This window comes from Bubalus bubalis, chromosome 23, assembly GCF_019923935.1.
Source record: "Bubalus bubalis isolate 160015118507 breed Murrah chromosome 23, NDDB_SH_1, whole genome shotgun sequence".
NCBI lineage: Eukaryota > Metazoa > Chordata > Mammalia > Artiodactyla > Bovidae > Bubalus > Bubalus bubalis.
The window spans coordinates 31,940,251-31,958,425 of record NC_059179.1 but is presented as its reverse complement, the minus strand read 5'-3'; the positions used below and the strand labels follow the sequence as shown (position 1 = coordinate 31,958,425).

Below are 18,175 nucleotides of genomic sequence, written 5' to 3'. Positions count from 1 at the left end.
TGGGTGATTCTTTGGGGCTGTTCCTCCTATCCTGCTTTGAATAGTAAGATACTAACAAGGCTTCAGGCAATGGCACCCCACTCCAGTACTCTTGCCTGGAAAATCCCATGAATGGAGGAGCCTGATAGGCTGCAGTCCATGGGGTCGTTAAGAGTCAGACACAACTGAGTGACTTCACTTTCACTTTCATGCATTGGAGAAGGAAATGGCAACCCACTCCAGTATTCTTGCCTGGAGAATGGGGGAGCCTGGTGGGCTGCTGTCTATGGGGTCACACAGAGTCGGACACGACTGAATCGACTTAGCAGCAGCAGCAGCAGCTTGCATCTGTAGATGGTTTGAGACTTCTTTTTTTTTTTCCTATTCCTTTTTCTATTTTTTTTTTACCATCCTAATGAGTAATCTCAAATAATCAAGAATCAAGTTTACTTTATTAATTTTCAAACCTGTTAAACCATTTATTTTCCACTAGATACATTACATTTCAAGTCTCTGTTCTTTCAAAAACTCACTTTGAAAAACATGTTCTGCCATACATTTTCATCTGAACAAGAGCCAGGATGCCAAGGATTCTACAATGTAGGTTTTGAATCTAACAAAATCCTTACCTATTACCTCCCCATCAAATGTACTGTCTTCCAAGCATTTCCATATGGAAACCAGCCCAGAAAAATATAGCCATTAAAAGTAAAATTTTAAAGGTTACATTGATTACCTTATATAAAATTTCATATCAACACCTTTCTCCTATAACCTAGCTGCCAATTTAATGTTGCTAGACCCACTGGAGAAGGAAATGGCAACCCACTCCAGTGTTCTTGCCTGGAGAATCCCAGGGATGGGCAAGCCTGGTGGGCTGCCATCTATGGGGTCGCACAGAGTCGGACACAACTGAAGCGACTTAGCAGCAGCAGCAGCCCCTATATAATGTAAGGTGGTGCCTGTAAGTACTTGCAACTTAGCCACTTCAAAGGACAGAAGTGGCCATAACAAAAGCACATAACACCCACACATGTAAATGACTAATATTTTTCAAAGTTTTCACATGCCCTTTCTTAAGATCTTCACTATGTCCCTGTGAGGTCAAGGGCTTCCCTGGCGGCTCAGAGAGTAAAGAATCTGCCTGCAATGTGGGAGACCTGGGTTGGATCCCTGGGTTGGGAACATCCCCTGGAGAAGGGAATGGCTACCCACTCCATTATTCCTGCTTGGAGACCCCATGGACAGAGGAGCCTGCAGTGTTATAGTCCATGGGGTTGCAAAGAGTCAGACACAACTGAGCAGTTACCCCCCACCCCCACCCCACCCCCGCCACACACACACACACACACGACTGAATCACCTTGCTATACAGAAGACATTACATAACATTATAAATCAAATATTGCATGCGAAGTCCCTTCAGTCATGTCTGACTCTTTGTGACCCCATGGACTGTAACCCTCTAGGCTCTTCTGTCCGTGAGATTATCCAGGCAAGAATACTTGAGTGGATTGTCATTTCTTCTTCTGGGGGATCTTCCCAACCCTGGGATCAAACCCTCATCTCCTGCATCTCCTGTTTTCTTTACCTGGATTCTTTACCACTGAGCTACCTGGGAAGTCTGAGGTGATGGTTAGGAGGGAGGGAAAACCAGGCAAGAATTCTCTGCAGCCTGGAGCATGACAGAACCTGCAGGGAAATTCTTATAACTTTCCCAGAGATCATCCTGCCCTGGGAAAGGGCTTGAATGATCTTGCAGAGAAACTGGACCCTTTTCCTGTCCCCCATTAGGAAAGTTGGCGTCATCCAGAGAAGTGAAATCTTTGGGGAAAGGAAGAGTGTCTTTCCCAGCACGCCGATGAGAAGACCATCTCAGAATGTACCTCATGGGAATAGACCACACAGCATTTCCTGAACCAATAGCCTGGGAGCAGGCAGGACATCAAAAGCTGGCTTAAGTGGATCCTTGTAACTGGAATCACATCATTTGACTGTGAAACTTCTTTTTCTTCTCGTCAGCATGTCAACCTGAAGAGGGAACATGGAGAAACAGAAACAGGACAAGGAGTTGGGGTCAACTCTGAGTTTTAACTCTGTTTTAATCCCTGCTTTGACATTTATAAACTACATGAATTCAATTTCCTCCTATGTAAAATAAGCCTATGTCAGGATTTGAACAGGTCAGTAAATAATGTTTTCTCCTCCTCTAAATAAGAATCTGGATAAAATAAAAAAGTAGCCATGAGTCAAACTGAGGCCTAAACATCACCATGGTAGTTTAGTTTGCTAAATCGTGTCTGACTCTTGTGGCCTGCCAGGATCCTCTGTCCCTGGGATTCTCCAGGCAAGAATACTGGAGTAGGTTGCCATTTCCTTCTCCAGGGGATCTTCCTGACCCAGGGACAGAACCTGGGTCTCCTGCATTGCAGGCAAATTCATTACCAACTGAGCCAAGAGGGAAGTAAACATCACCTTAATAACTGAATTTGATACATCTGGATTCAAGAGTGCAGCCTGGATCCACAGCTAGTAATTCTTAATATTTCTAATATTTCCTCTTTTCCAAAAACTGAACCAAATTCAGGCAAAATAGATAGCAATAACCATCCACCTTCCCCAAAGGTGACTCTTGGCAACAGAGCATAGGATAGTGGGGATCGGACAGAGAATCAGATCACTTCCAGAACAAGAAGAGGAAATGGCATGCTATGGTCTCAAATTACCTGGAAAGGGACTTCCCTGGGGGTTCAGTGGTTAGGAATCCACCTTGCAATGCAGGGGACGTGGATTCAGTCTCTGGTGTGGGAACTAAAATCCCCCATACCGTCGGGGCAACTAAGCCCACAGAGAGCAAGAGATCCTGCAGGCTTCAACTAAGACCAGACGCAGACAAATAACAAATAAATTTTAAAATTTACCTGGAAAAGAATAATGGCTCAATGAGTGTGCAGACCCTTGGCACCCAACCAATTGGAAAAAGGGAGCACTTTCTTGGGGTTGGGAGTGTGAGAGAGAAACATAAGGACGAGGAAGGGGTTCCGCACCTCCATCTCTCTTGTTGTTTAGTCGGTAAGTCATCTTTTGCAACCCTACGGACTGTAGCCCATGGGACTCTCCAGGCAAGAATACTGGAGGGGGTTGTCTTTTCCTACTCCAGAGGATCTCCCCCACCCAGGGATTAAAGCCACATCTCCTGCATTGGCAGTTGGATTCTTTTTCACTGAGCCACCTGAGAAGCCCCCATCTCCCTTGTAGGATTGGTAAAGTCACTATTGGAGATGAAGTAAATGGAGCCAGAGGGCCAGGAACCATCCGAGGTTATTTTCTTTCCTTCTTTCATCTTTCCCTCCAATCTGCTTTAGAAAATAAGAAAAGATCAAGTTGCACAGAAGCTCCCTGAGACGCTTTCCCCAGGGCAACACTGTCTACCTCAGTCTGCTGTTGTCAGGCTAGGATGACCATGCATCTTGGGCTCCCTGGGGCAGGCTGAGGGCCCTGCGTCTTGTCCAGTTTAGCATTTGCTGCAAAAAGAGTTCTAGCTGGACTATACTGACCATCTTTCTAGTAGGAAATTTTCAAGCAGAGAAACAAAAAATTCTACTCCCTTTGTTTCCATATCACTGCTCTCACTTGCCTTTTCTCCCCTTCTCAGGCTCCATCACTGGGTTCTTTTCATAAAGGTCAGCATTTCCCAGGTGTGGGTCCTTCCTGTTTCCTTATTTCCTCTGCCTATCCTCTCTGGATGACCTATCTACTCCTTCTTCACCTACACAAACTATATTTGCATCAGCTTCCAAATCTCTGTCCCCTGCTCTCACTTGCCTCCTCCCATCTCTAACTGCCACACTTTTACCTGGATTCCCTTCAAACATCCCAAAGGTAATTCACTTTCTTGTCCTTCTTTGCTCAAACTGCTTCTCTTCCTCACATCTTCCAGCTCTACTTTTCCCACTCACTTTCCCTAACTGAAGCCTTAAAATTATCCTCAGTAGCCGATTCTTTTTTAGTCCCTGCATTTAATTAAAAGATTGAAGGCAAAAGGAGAAGGGGGCAGCAGAGGATGAGACAGTTAGAAAGCATCACCTACCCAATGGGCGTGGACTTGAGCAAACTCTGGGAGAGGGTAGAGGATAGAGGAACCTGGAGTGCTGCAGTCCATGGGGTCACAAAGAGTAAGACACAATTTAGCGACTGAACAACAACGATTTAATTAAAGCTCGATTCTGTCAATATCTCTTACATCAGTCCTCTTCTCTCCAGCCTGGCTATTGCCACCTTAGCTGGATCCTCATCCTTCACCTGCCTCCTTGCAATGGCCCCATAAACAGTCTCCCGTCTGAATGTGTCAACCCCTCCAGAAGATTGTCACCCGAATCCACAGTTAAGGGCACAAAAGTCTATTTCACTCTGTCTCTCTGTCTCCCTCACCTACCCACCCCCCACCACACCACGTAACTTGCAAGACACTCCTGACTCCCTTCACCCAGTGCCCAGTCCTCTGCACCCAAGCTTACCACAACGACCTTTCATGTCCTTTACTGCCCAGTGGTGCCTCCTGCCATTCATTCACCCTCCAAGACTTAGGACCCAATGGCACTGAACTGATATCACCATTCCCAGAAGAGTCTACGCCCTTTACTCTGCCTAGGCTCCTCCTGCACGCTCCAATTTGAATCAAAGTGTTAGTCGCTTGAGTCATGTCCGACTCTTTGTGACCCCCTGGACTGTAGCTTGCCAGACTCTTCTGTCCACGGGATTTCCCAGGCAAGAATACTGGAATGGTTTGCCATTTCCTCCTCCAGGGGATCAAACATCGAATGTCCTGCCTCAATACAACATGTAATCCCTGACTTGTAAGCATTTGTTGTTGTTGTTCAGTCGCTAAGCTGTGTTCAACTCTTTGTGACTCCATTGTCTGCAGCACGCCAGGCTTCCCACTCCTTCACTATCTCCTGGAGTTTGCTCAAATTCATGTCCACTGAGTCGGTGATGCTATCCAGCCAACTCATCCTCTGCCACCCCTTTCTCCACTCGCTCTCAGTCCTTCCCAGCTTCAGGATAGTCTTCCTTTAAGGGTGATTTCAGATGCCCTTGCTTTGGTGAAGCCTTCCCAGACTTCCTTGCTTCTTAGTTACACCCTTTCTGTATGCCTTCAATATGTAACTGCTGTAACACAGTTATACATAATCAAATTGCAGGTTATCTATTGGCATTTACAATGCTCCCATTATAATGGTAGCTTCTTGAGAATAGAAAATCATTTTTTAATCACTTTATTTCCAGCATCTAGATATTGACTCCCTCTTACATACAACCATTATGCCATTCGTTGCATGCAGAGATAACTGGAGGGATGAAGACTGATTTATGTTAGTGTGTTAAAGCATTCCCATTAACCACAGGTCTGGGCATCAGGAAACACACCCCAAAGCATCAGTGTTGCCTCTACTTAGCCTAGTGAACTAAAACAAGTCCCTTCTCTGAGCTGTGTTTTGCTTCTTCAGGTTGAACAATGGTCAAATGTTAGCCACACAACTCTCCTGGTAGGTGCAGCAGCAACATGAAAAATGTTCAGAATCTTTTCATGTCTGACATTAAGTTGAATATAATGAAATATATCACTGTTACTACCATGAATTAGATTTTCTGGCTAAATATTCAGGTTATGCTTTCAACTCAGGCTTTGTAATAAATAAATGAAAAGATGATACATATGCAGAAAAAGCTTTAAAGAATTAAAAACACATAGAACTCCATCTATAGTTTTTCTATTAAACCATGCTCGTGCTCAGTTGCTCAGTTGCTCAGTTGTGTTCGACTCTTTGTGACTCCATGGTCTATAGCCCACCAGGCTCATCTGTCCAAGGAATTTTCCAGGCTACTGGAGTGTATTGCCATTTCCTACTCCAGGGGATCTTCCTGACTTAGGGATTGAACCTATGTCTCCTGCATTATCAGGCAGATTCTTTACCACTGTGCCACATTTGAAATCTCATAAACATGACCAATTAGTAGTTGGTAGCATTCTAATTCAGAGAAGGCGATGGCACCCCACTCCAGTACTCTTGCCTGGAAAATCCCATGGATGGAGGAGCCCGATGGGTTACAGTCCATGGGGTGGCTAAGAGTCAGACACGACTGAGCGACTTCACTTTCACTTTTCACTTTCATGCATTGGAGAAGGAAATGGCAACCTACTCCAGTGTTCTTGCCTGGAGAATCCCAGGGACAGGGGAGCCTGGTGGGCTGCCGTCTATGGGGTCGCACAGAGTCAGACACGACTGAAGCGACTTAGCAGCAGCAGCAGCATTCTAATTATATAGCTAGATTTTCATAGTTTTTTTTCTTTTCATAAATCTTTATTTTGAAATCAGATCCCTCCCAGGAAGTAACTGCAAACCAGATTGTTTTCAAAAGCTCCTCTTAGCATTTTGAAAAAAATAAAGAAAAACTGAGGACAATTTACACTGCTGTGGTACCAGACCTCAATCTATATAAGAATCTCTCCTAAGGGAATAATTCTAAATACAGAAAATTCTTTATGCACTGAGTGTTCCTCACACACAAGGGGAAAAAAATAGAAGTAATCAAAATGTTCAATAAAAAGATAATGGCTAAATGAATTAGAGTGTACTTGTGTGATGGAAAACAATGCAATCTTATATGTTATGTTATAAGGATTTGTATAATAGCAGCTTAAGTCTCTGTGTTATAATGTCATGTGGAAATGTATGGTAAAAAGCCTGTATACAATATAAGCACAAATATCTAGAAAATAAGCCAAATTGTGCATGCTCAGTTGTGTTCGACTCTGTGACCCCATGGACTGCAGCCCGCCAGGCTCCTCTGTCTGTAAATTTCCCAGGCAAGCATACTGGAGTGGGTTGCCATTTCCTACTCCGGGGAAGTACATCTGTATAGTTTCTGCTTATTTCTCTTGTCCCTCCCATTGATGGCTGTGAAAACTGGGGAAGGAAAACCACACTAGTGTCAGAAGTGGGAACCACCACCAAAATTTTTTCATAATCACAACTTCCTCTGCCAATTTGCCTATGGGGAAGGATTTCAATACTCTCAGATTCTCAATACTGCTTCATTTCTCTGAGCCTTTTTTTTTTTTTAAATAACGTATGTTTGATTACTAAAGTAATTTATGTTCACTTGAAAATCTTCCTAATTTTAAACTTTCTTATCCATGTCTGGTTTGAAGTTAAATTGGAAAATAATTGTTCTTTTAGCAACCAAAACTCTTGGCAGCTTGCCTCCAAACAGAGCTTGGAATTATGTAACTCTCCGTTTAGCAGAAAAACTTTTCTAAAAGGGCCAACTCCTCTTCTAGAACCCATCATTTCAAAGCAGCTTTTAAGCAGATTGTAAATGGATTTTTACCACTGTTAGTGGTATTTCCAGCATATACACTTAAAAGCATGATACAATTTATGGTTTTCTTAATGCCTTGTAATACGGAATGAATCATAGATAAATAAATGGATTCCTCCCCTCTCCCCAAGAGAGCTGTTAGTAAGTAATTACCAAGTAGAGGTGAGTAAAAAGAGAATAGTAAAACCAAGGCAAGAAGAAAATGTAGACAGGGGCTGGCCATATTCTCAGGGAGGCAGGCAGAAAGCTGGATGTGTATACCTGACATCACCTGGTATGTAAGGTTGACTTCCTCATCTCTTTCACATGTTCAGGGGCCCCTCTGTGATCCTAACTGATCTAAATAAATCTCTTCAGGCCCTAGTATAGACAGAATTTCATACCAAAATCACCAGGCATGAGAATTACAAACACAGATCCCAAAGTCTAACCCCAAAACTACTGAACAGCAATCTCTGGGGTGGGACTCAAGACCCTGCATCTTAACAAAGTGCCCTAGTGAGACCTGTACCCTTTATAGGACAGGAATCTGAGATTGAGCTGAACTGAACTCAACTGAACTGAATCTGAGGTCCAATGTGGGAACCTGATTTGCCTAATGTCATACCACAGGGTGGTAGGAAAGTCCTCTGACCTCCACATCAGCCCTCCCCTTGAGATAGCCTTTGAAGGATAAATTTGTGTAACAACAGGCTTCCCAGGTGGTGTGAGTGGTGAAGAACCTGCCTGTTAATGGAGACATGGTTTCGATCCCTGGGTCAGGAAGATCCCCTGGAGGAGGGTATGGCAACCCACTCCAGTATTCTTACCTGGAGAATCCCATGGACAAAGGTTCCTGGCAGGCTACAGTCCATAGGGTCACAAAGAGTCAGGCACAGCTGAAGTGACTTAGTATGCACGCACATGTAAGAACAAAGCACTGGATGTGAAAGTCACCTTCACATAGTAGAAACAAATTTGCTACTAATCACTGGACTACCATTATCAAGTCTTCCTTGGTTCATACAGGTGTCTGTCTGAGATTTTTAGAGGGAACTAAATAAGAAAATTTGGAGAAGGCAATGGCAACCCACTCCAGCACTCTTGCCTGGAAAATCCCATGGACGGAGGAGCCTGGTAGGCTGCAGTCCATGGGGTCACGAAGAGTTGGACATGACTGAGCAACTTCACTTTCACTTTCACTTTTCACTTTTATGCATTGGAGAAGGAAATGGCAACCCACTCCAGTGTTCTTGCCTGGAGAATCCCAGGGGCGGCGGAGCCTGGTGGGCTGCCGTCTATGGGGTCACACAGAGTCGAACACGAATGAAGCGACTTAGCAGCAGCAGCAGCTAATATCCTCAAACTGCTGCAGTGTCAACATTTTGTTGTCATCAAGACAAACTCTCAAAGTATCGGCTGTAGAAGGTATTGGCTCAGGGGTGGAACCTTTCTCACGGAATTACAGGTCAGTTATTCACATGACTGATTTTCTTCTCTCCAGACACTGACGTCGCCAATGCTGTTCCTAGTCAGAGGAAAAGAACAGTTCCTCTGGTCTCCCTCGGTCTGTGTTCCAGTATGTGGTTCTCTGCCCTCACACACTTCCATCAATTGCAGCCTGTCCCCTGATCCCATTACCAAGGAAGGGGGTGAAGCCTGGAAAGGGAGGCATGGATTCCTGACAATGACCTTAGAGAAATAGCCACCCATGTGTGTGGTGGACTCCAGTAAAGTATGACCAGGCACCGTGCTTCATTTGTCTCTGTGCCATTCACACTGTTTGGGAAAGTTCCAGCCACCTCCTAGGTGCTAGGGAAATATTTCTGAATGAATGGATGAATAAATGAACAATCTCTGTCCCCCAAAATCCTATAATATTTTCTTTGGTTTAATAGGGGCTTCTCTGAGCCACCCTTTTCACCCAAGATAGGACACACCATATTGTGAGGTTGAAAATTTAATACAAGAGACTCACTAATACACTCAGAAAACCAGCAGTGGAGGCTCAGAGATGAATAGAGTGTTCTGTGGACTCCCAGTGACCCTCCCCCTTGCAATAAGAGACATTTACTGGGCTGCAAGTATCCCAGGGTTATGCCATGGCAACACAGGGATTCATTTTATTTCCCCCAACAGATGTTAAGCTCCTAGAGGGCAGGAACCATCTTCCATATAGTCATCATCATTATCATCTTCTTTATCATGTAAGCTCCCTGAGGACAGCGATTTTTGTTTTGTTCCCTGATGTATTCTAAGCACTCAGAACAGCTCCTGACACATACCAGGGGCTTTTCAATCTTCAGTGAACACTGAATAATAATTATCAACCTGAGAATGTACTGCCTATTTCTTCCCTTCCAGGCACTAAGTCGAGTACTCTATATTCATTATTTCAACGATATGAGGAACCTGAGACCCTGGACCATACATAGGTGCAGAATGTCCTCAGCTGATGAAGCCACACTTTCTACTCAGGCAATCTGAATCCAGGGACCACATTTACCCAAATCCCGCCCCCCCACCCCCCACCCCATGACATTATCCCAGCGACCTCTAATACTGTACGTCTCTCACAGTTTCTTGCAGGAGGGGTGGTGAATGTTCATCAAATTAAGGAAAAGATAAGATTCCAAACCAATGGCTCTGGACGGCTGACTCTACCTGAGAGCTCTGATCTTGAAGGAGCCAGGACTCCTACTGTTCAACACCGAACCAGGGTTAATAACAGAAAGAGGATTGACCAAATGAGCATGTCAGTGTTAAACTCTGCTCAGCCAGGCAGTTAACAGGATTTTTATTGACAGGAAAATAAAGACTTCAGAAAGAAATATGGTTCCTTATGCCTTGTCTTAAAATGAAAAATGAGTAGGAGCAGAAAGAGAACGGATCACTTTCCCTTTTGAAGATGCTCTCTCTAGTTTCTCTCCAATGATTGCAATGCAACCAGGCAAGCAGCAGGACCGCTGGTTCAGCTACCACCTGGAAGGGGGTGAGAAGCTTGATGGATGGGGAAAACGAGGGAGGGAGCTGCAGTTTCCCAGGCACAGAGAACATCCTGAGCCACTGGTAGACACAACCCTGCATGCCAGGAAGTATGTTGAGAACTTCCCTCCTGGAATGCAAACACCAGAGGATATATCTGGTGCCAAACAATCAGAAAAGCCTCCTGTTCTTTAGTTCATTTCAATAAATATCTACTAGTAAATATCAAATGCCCAAACCTGCATTAGAGGTTTATTTCTTTTATATTTACATGGCTCAGATGGTAAAGAATCCATCTGCAATGCAGGAGAACCAGGTTTGATCCCTGGGTCAGGAAGCTCCCCTGGAAAAGAGAATGGCAACCCACTCCAGGATTCTTGCCTGGAGAATCCCATGAACAGAGGATCCTGGTGGACTACAGTCCATAGGGTCACAAAGAGTTGGATAGGACTGAGCAACTAACACAATAATAGCAGAAACATACTAATAGTATGTAACATTTCACAACGTGCTTGTAACTTCTGCTCATTTTTTAAAATTGGGGTATAGCTGACAAAGTTGTGCTAGTTTACCATGTTGCACCAGTTTCTGCTGTGCAGCAAAGTGAATCTACTATATAGATCAATGAAATGAGACAGAAAGCCCAGAGATAAACCTACATACCTCAGATCACCTAATCTATGACAAAGAAGGCAAGAATATACAAAGGAGAAAAGACAGTCTCCTTAATAAGCAGTGCTGGGAAAACTGGACAGCTACATGTAAAAGAATGAAATTAGAACACTCCCTAACACCATACACAAAAATAAACTCAAAATGGATTAAAGACCTAAATGTTAGACTGAATACTATAAAACTCTTGGGGAAAAACATACACAAAATACTCTTTGACATAAATCACAGCAAGACCTTTTTAACCCACTTCCTAGAATGATGAAAATAAAAATGAAGATAAACAAATGGGATATAATTGAACTCAAAAGCATGCAAAATCACAGCATAACTTCTGCTCATTTTGACATGGTATTCACATAATATCCTGGGATAAAGCATGGCCAGATTCATTATGCTAGTTTTATAGTTGAGGAAACCAGGGTTCTGAGACCAGCCACTAAGTGCCTACATTTACAGAGTGCTTAAGCTGTGGCAGGCACCTGTATGTAGGCAAGAAGTCGGCACACATTATTTTTACAACAAATCTATAAGGTAGATACTTTTCATCTCCATCATAAAGATGAGAAACCTGAGGCTTTGAGAGATTAACTTTCCCAGAGTTGCACATATAGTGGGTGAGAGATTTGATATGTAAAAAAAGGAAATTCTGTTCCCTTGTTCTGAAATTCAATGTTATCCTGTCCTCAAAGGTTAAATAATTAGCCCAAGATCATGCTACTTGCCAGCGATAAAGCTCCACTCATACCCAGAGCACTTTCCTTTAACCCAGCCGCTTGAGGAAGTTATTTATTAACATTGGAAAGGGCTTCTGTTTTAAAGCCATTTATCTTCTGGTGAGGAAAGTGAGACAAACATAATACAGAACTAATATGAAGGCAAGGCCAAAGTCTGGCCTTCAGTCAATTAATAAGATCCCCAGGCATAAAACATCATTTGTGTTCAGAATAGAAAGAAAATCAATTAGCACTGCATCCCATGATAAGCAGACAGGTATTGAGAATTTAGCATGCACTCATGTTTTCCTTGCTTTGGCAGAAGCATTTACCACTTACAGAATATCTAGACACTGCCTATACCTCCTTGCCTGTTTGCAGTTAAGAACTATGTGACTCTTTTTGGACAACACATTGAGAGTGGAGGTCATGTGCATGACTTCTGGACCAAAACAAGAAGAGCACATCAACTTTCTACATGTTCTCTTTTTCTAGAAGCAGTCCAGGTTATGGAGACTTTGGCAGCCTTTTTCAGTTCCTAGGTTTCTTTGAGGAGAAAAAACCCCCTCTGAACTGCACTGGATATATATCCTGGAGGAGAAATAAACCTTTGTTGTGTGATAATACACTACAATTTGAGGTACATTTGTTACTGCAGCGTAACTTAGCCTATCCTAACCCATCCAGAGGCCGGATGTCACGTAAAAGAAGGAATGCATCAAGGATTTACTTGAATGATGCCTTGGTAACTCTGCCAGGGAAAGAGGAACATGGGAAGTTGTGGGGCCAGAAGAGAAAAGAGCTATCCGCCAGCGGCCTCCCCCACCCTCCTGGCAGTAGGTGTATTTTGGAATCCAGTGTTGGCTGCAGTTGGATTGCAGAAGTAGAATGAGGCCAGAAGGAGCCTTCAGAGGTCAGAATTATAACATTATGAGGCTGGGAAGTACCTTAAAGATAAGTTTATATTTGGGGATATTTTAGATGAAGATTCACTTGTTCTCAGTTGTACCACTTGGGCTACGTACATCCTATAGGTAGAGGATGTTGAGTTTTGTTCAATAGAGTGAAGACTGGAGGTTCTGCTTGAGGAGAATGCAAATGGTGGTGGTGTCGGGACGGTTGGTATTTGGAGAAACTGAAGCCAAGGAAACAAGATAGAAGACCATTTTCTAAGGCAGAGTCTAGGAAGCTTCTAATGCTGAAAGTTGGACCTAACTCTCTCAGACTTTACTGATATGAAGATCTGAGAAAAGAGGTTAGTCTGAGACAGGATGCACAAAATCCAGGTGCCAATATTAGGGAGGGCTTTGTTCCCAAAGGAAGACCCCCACACCTCCCAAACTGGAGCCAATCCCTTGTCCAGGGTTTGATATGTACGTATTCTTTGCAGTAGCGACATTTTGCTGGGCAGGAGAGCTCTAGAAAAAAGAAAAACAAATCAGAGACCAGCCTTACTATTAGACTTACAAAGAAGCCTTCTCCTAGGGACTAGCTGCTTCTGGTTCTTACTTACAGCCAGGTGGTTCATTTGCTTATTAAGAAGTGAAATAAAGTCGCTTGATCGTGTCAGACTCTTTGCGACCCCATGGACTATACAGTCCATGGCATTCTCTAGGCCAGAATACTGGAGGGGGTAGCCTTTCCCTTCTCCAGGACATCTTCCCAACCTAGGGATCGAACCCAGGTCTCCCGCCTTGCAGGTGGATTCTTTACCAGCTGAGACACAAGGGAAGCTCTCATTTGCTTGTTAATTTATCAACAAATCCATTCATTCACAATAAATGTGCTTTGAACACCACTAGGTGCTCAGACTGCGAGGAGATCCAACCAGTCCATCCTAAAGGAGATCACTCCTGGGTGTTCATTGGAAGGACTGATGTTGAAGCTGAAACTCCAATACTTTAGCCATCTGATGCGAAGAGCTGACTCATTTGAAAAGATCCTGATGCTTGGAAAAATTGAGGGCAGGAGGAGAAGGGGACGACAGAGGATGAGATGGTTGGATGGCATCACTGACTCAATGGACATGGGTTTGGGTGAACTCTGGGAAATGGTGATGGACAGGGAGGCCTGGCGTGCTGCAGTTCATGGGATCGCAAAGAGTCAGACATGACTGAGCAACTGAACTGAACTGAACCGAACTGAGGTGCTCAGAACTATGCCATATCCCAGCAATCCAATAATGAAAAATCAGCCATGATTTTCAATCCCCAAGAAAGTTTCTGTCTAGTAGAAAAGATATATTCTTGTCAATGCTTGATATCTCATTATAAACAGTGATAAGAGTGCTGAATGAGAAGCATGGGGTACTTCAGAAACCATCAGAGAAGGACACGGTCCACTTTGTGGGATACAGGACGATCTCCCTGAGGAAATGACAATCACACTGAAAACTAAGCAAAGCTAAAACAAAAACAAGGAGGCTGCCTGTCTTTGGCAGAGAGAAAGGCAATCTGCAAATGCTGTGAGGAGAGGTCATCACATCTGAAGTCCAGAGAGACAAGGAGAGAGTCAGGGAAGATGCGACTGAAGAGGTGAGATGGTTTCAAATTCCCTGCCATGACCGACCCGGGCTACGTGACTGGATCCCACCTGACAGCAAAGGAAGCAATGACTGAAAGAAGGAGCTATAGATTTGCTGTCAAACTAGCTGATGTGTGGGAATGGACATGAAGAAGGCCAGAGAGCCTGGGGTAAAGAGTTAGGAGCTACTGCAATTACCCAGGAGAGGGGTGATGGTGGCTTGGTTAGGGCTCAGTAGAAAAAGGTAGAAGGAAAGACATATAGTGACATAGTGTACATAAAATCACTAGACTTGATGGTAGACTGGAAATGGAAGATGAGAAGAGGTGGAGGATGCTTTCTGACTCTCTGAACTGTGCTGCTGCGTGGATGGGGTTGCTGTTGGAATCCAGAGAGGAAGCCAGGTTTGGGGAGAAGGAAGGTAATTCATTTGGTTGGAAGGATGTTGGAAGAGCCCCGGCTGGGGCCATATATGCTGTGCCTTCTAAGCAATGGATAGAGACCCCTGAGGGGGTCTTGTATTCTGTGTTGTGGTGCTGCCTGTTCTCAATGCCTGCCTGGAGGATCCTGGGCTTTAGAACTCACTGGCCCCTTCCCAGACCCCTATCAAAGGAACTGGAATAATACTGTCACTCTCTCACCCTGTTGGCCACATTTTTGATGAGCTGATTGGATTCAAAGTTCAGAGCTACAGCACTCGACCCTTTAGTCTCCTCTGTTTTAGACAGTTTATGCTTATTAAGCCCAGCCTGGCAACTGACTTCAGATCTATAATAAGAACTTCTTACAGGAATAGACACACAGAGACCATGCAGAATTGGGAGTGGGGCATGACTAGTCATTTGGGATTTTCCACTGTTGGCAGGAGAGGCCCAGTAACATCCCAGAGGAACAGGGGATTCCAAGGTTCCAGAGAAAGAACAGTTGCTTCTAGCTGAGGACAGGAAGGAGGAACTTCCTGTGAAATGTGCATTTGAGCTGTATCTTGGAGGATGAGTCTGAATTTAGACAAATTGTCATGGGAAGAGAGGACACATTCAGGTAAAGGAAATAACTTGGGCAAAGACAGCAGGGAGGCAGGTAGAGACAGGTTTCTTCCCTGAAGCATCCTCCAGAACCTTCTACTTTGATGTTCTGCCTAAACACAGAGCCCTTACAGATACTTAGTGAGAGTGACCGCTCCCTGCAAAAGGGCTTTTAGGTCAACAATCTGGGGCACAATCCCACTGGATTGAAGAAGATGTGGTAAAGACAGGGATCACAGAGAACACAGAAAAGATATTTTCTTTTCCACCCTCTTTCTTCTACATCCACACATGTGCCTCGTGCCCTAGAGCAGCCAGACGGTTATCGCCAAATATGTCCCCCACTTCCCCCTCTCTCCATCTTTAATGACTCTCTTCTCTCTGCCAGAAATGCCCTCCCTCCTTCACTACCTTCGGTCCAAATCTTACATCTCCTCCATGACATGATTTAAGGACAAGGCCGGTACCCTCCCCTCCTTTTCTAGCTGAAAGTGATGCCTCTCTTGCAGCAATTTCCCTCTGTGCCTCTCACGTGGTCCCTCTTCCCTACTAGGCTTATGTTCAGTCTACTTGGGGTCATGCTTTGATGTCCCCTTGAGCAAGGATTATAGGTGATTCCAACTCGGAGACCCAGGACAACCTTGTTCATAAGTGAGAGCTTCACAAATGTTAGACAGGAAAGAGCCTGAATCTAAATTCCTGATTCCCCTTTCCAATTCTGACCTAGATCTGCAAAATGCCTGGGACTAATGCAAAGCCAACGGCACCCATGGGACACTTTTATTTCGTAGCCTAAGACCACAAGTAGTAAAGCTCTGAGCACCTAAGGGGTTTATAGCTGAGTTTCCTTTTACCGCATCTGAATTTCATAACTTTATCTTGTGGGATAAATTGCTTCCTGCCAGTATATTGGTAGTACCTTTAGGGTCCCATGTGCTCTGCATCTGGGTGGAAGAAAAATGGCTGTGACAGAAAGTGTCACTTCTCTGCCCAACAAGCTGCCCAAACTGAAATCCAAATGCCACTGTGTGCGTCTGCCTGTGCACACATGTGCTGTGTGTGCAAATAAGGGCATGTGTGTACCCATGGATACATGGGATGATGTAGACGTGGACAAATGTCAGACTCTTGCCAGCTCAATCTTCTATTTTGGAAAATTTGGTGCTTTGGCTCATTCACAAGCTGAGAGGATGAGAGACACAGAAAGAGGGAAAGAGATCTATCCCCCAGCAGTAATCGTGTTACTGAAAACCACCAGCAGTCATCGTGTTTATCTTTCTCATTTATCCGAACCCCAAACAGCCCTCTGCAGCAAATCACATTTCAGCAGGGCAGATTATTCTGTCTGTAGCATAAACTCCTCACTGCATCTCTCTCCAGAGCTGCCTCTCTAGGTAAATATAAATCTCATTCTAATAGCAACATTTGGAGCGGTAATGTTATTTTCCCTGATTTAGAGAAAACACAACATAGGCTCTGGAAAAGCTGATCTCTTTCCTTAGAAATTAATCAAAGCACATAATTCAGAGGCTACGTTGATGCTTTTCTGGTGGAGGGGAGCGCTGGGGGTGTGTGTGTGGGTGGGTGGGTGTGAGTGTGTGTGTGTGATGGGTTGGGGGCCTTGATGAATTATTCCAAGCCTCCTAACCCCTCCTTTGGAGAGAAGGAATGGGCTCCCTTTTATTTATTACCTGTCATGTGAGCGGTTTCCAGAGACCAGTTCACAAGATTCATATAGAATTGAGAGAGATCAAATGGCTATCTTTCAGTGCACAAGTGAGAACCTGCAAATTTTACCCAAAGGGAATATTAAAACTCAATTCAGTATTGACCTCCCCTGCCTTTGCCAGCAAGCATCTAAGAGCGCAGGGCAGGGGCAGGCGACTTCCTCTGGTTATGGGGGTTGAGAGCTGGGATGGGATGTCGGGGAGGGAAGTTGCTGCCTTTCTGAGCCCACTCCATCTCTTGCTCCTGAGGACAGGGAGACAGAATTTTTAATCAATGATTTAAACAGCAGGACTTCCCTGGTGGTCCAGTGGTTGAGAGTCCAATCTGCCAGTCCAGGAGAAATGGGTTTGACCCCTGGTCTGAGAAGATTCCCACCTGCTGCAGAGCAACCAAGTGCCACAGTTATTGAGCCTGAGTTCTAGAGCCCACCAGCTGCCTACTGAGTCCATGCCTAGAGTCTGTGTTCTGCAACAAGACAAGCCATCACAATGAAAAGCCCAAGCACCGCAATTACCGTAGCCCGCCTGCCCAACCCCAGCACAGTAATGAAGACCCGGTGCAGCCAAAAATAAATACGTATAAGTAAATAAATAATAAAGACAGTGCAGCCATGTTCTAAAGTGGCCTTAGCTGCTCCTGGGACAGTAAAGAATAGTGGGAGAAAGCAGGGGCTTAGGGTTCAGCCTGGCTAAATCCACATCCGGGCTCTACAGATGGTAAGCCGAGTGATCGTGGGCTAATTACTTCCTTTGCCTCAGTTTCCTTCTTTATAAACTATGGGACAGGATGGTTGTCAGGATTAAACGAGTTAATATGTACAAACAACAGAACAGCATCTGGTGCTGTGAGCACAGCATGCTAACTACAAATTATTATCATTATTTCTAGTATTAATTAAACCCTCTGTGTTAGCCTCTTTCTGGCCTGTGTTCCTGTAAAATCCATATGACAGGAAATGAACAAATATGTGGGTTTACAGACCTCACAGTTTATAGAAAAGCTGCAATGGGCTGAAGATGGGAAGACAGTAAGAGGAAATATACCCATCCCTCATGGCCTAGCATCTCTCTGGATCCAGGCCAAAGACATGCTGAAGCCTTCTGCTTTTCTGGGTTGGTTGTATAAAAATCAGCCTTTATGGTCAGAGGCCATCTTCTGTCTTCCAGAACAGAAGTGGGCTTCTGA

At 44.4% G+C, this 18,175-nt stretch overlaps 1 long non-coding RNA gene across 1 annotated transcript in view; it reads right to left on the bottom strand.

The window, feature by feature from the left end:
• Window positions 1–4,613, bottom strand: part of LOC112581584 — a 28,441-nt gene extending 23,828 nt beyond the window's left edge. Inside the window, exons 1-2 of the long non-coding RNA XR_003106183.3 lie at window positions 4,497–4,613; window positions 1,866–2,010 (exon numbers count right to left, since the gene is read on the bottom strand). This is a non-coding gene — a long non-coding RNA (uncharacterized LOC112581584). The remainder of the gene's footprint in view (window positions 1–1,865; window positions 2,011–4,496) is intronic.
• Window positions 4,614–18,175: the final 13,562 nt, after the last annotated feature.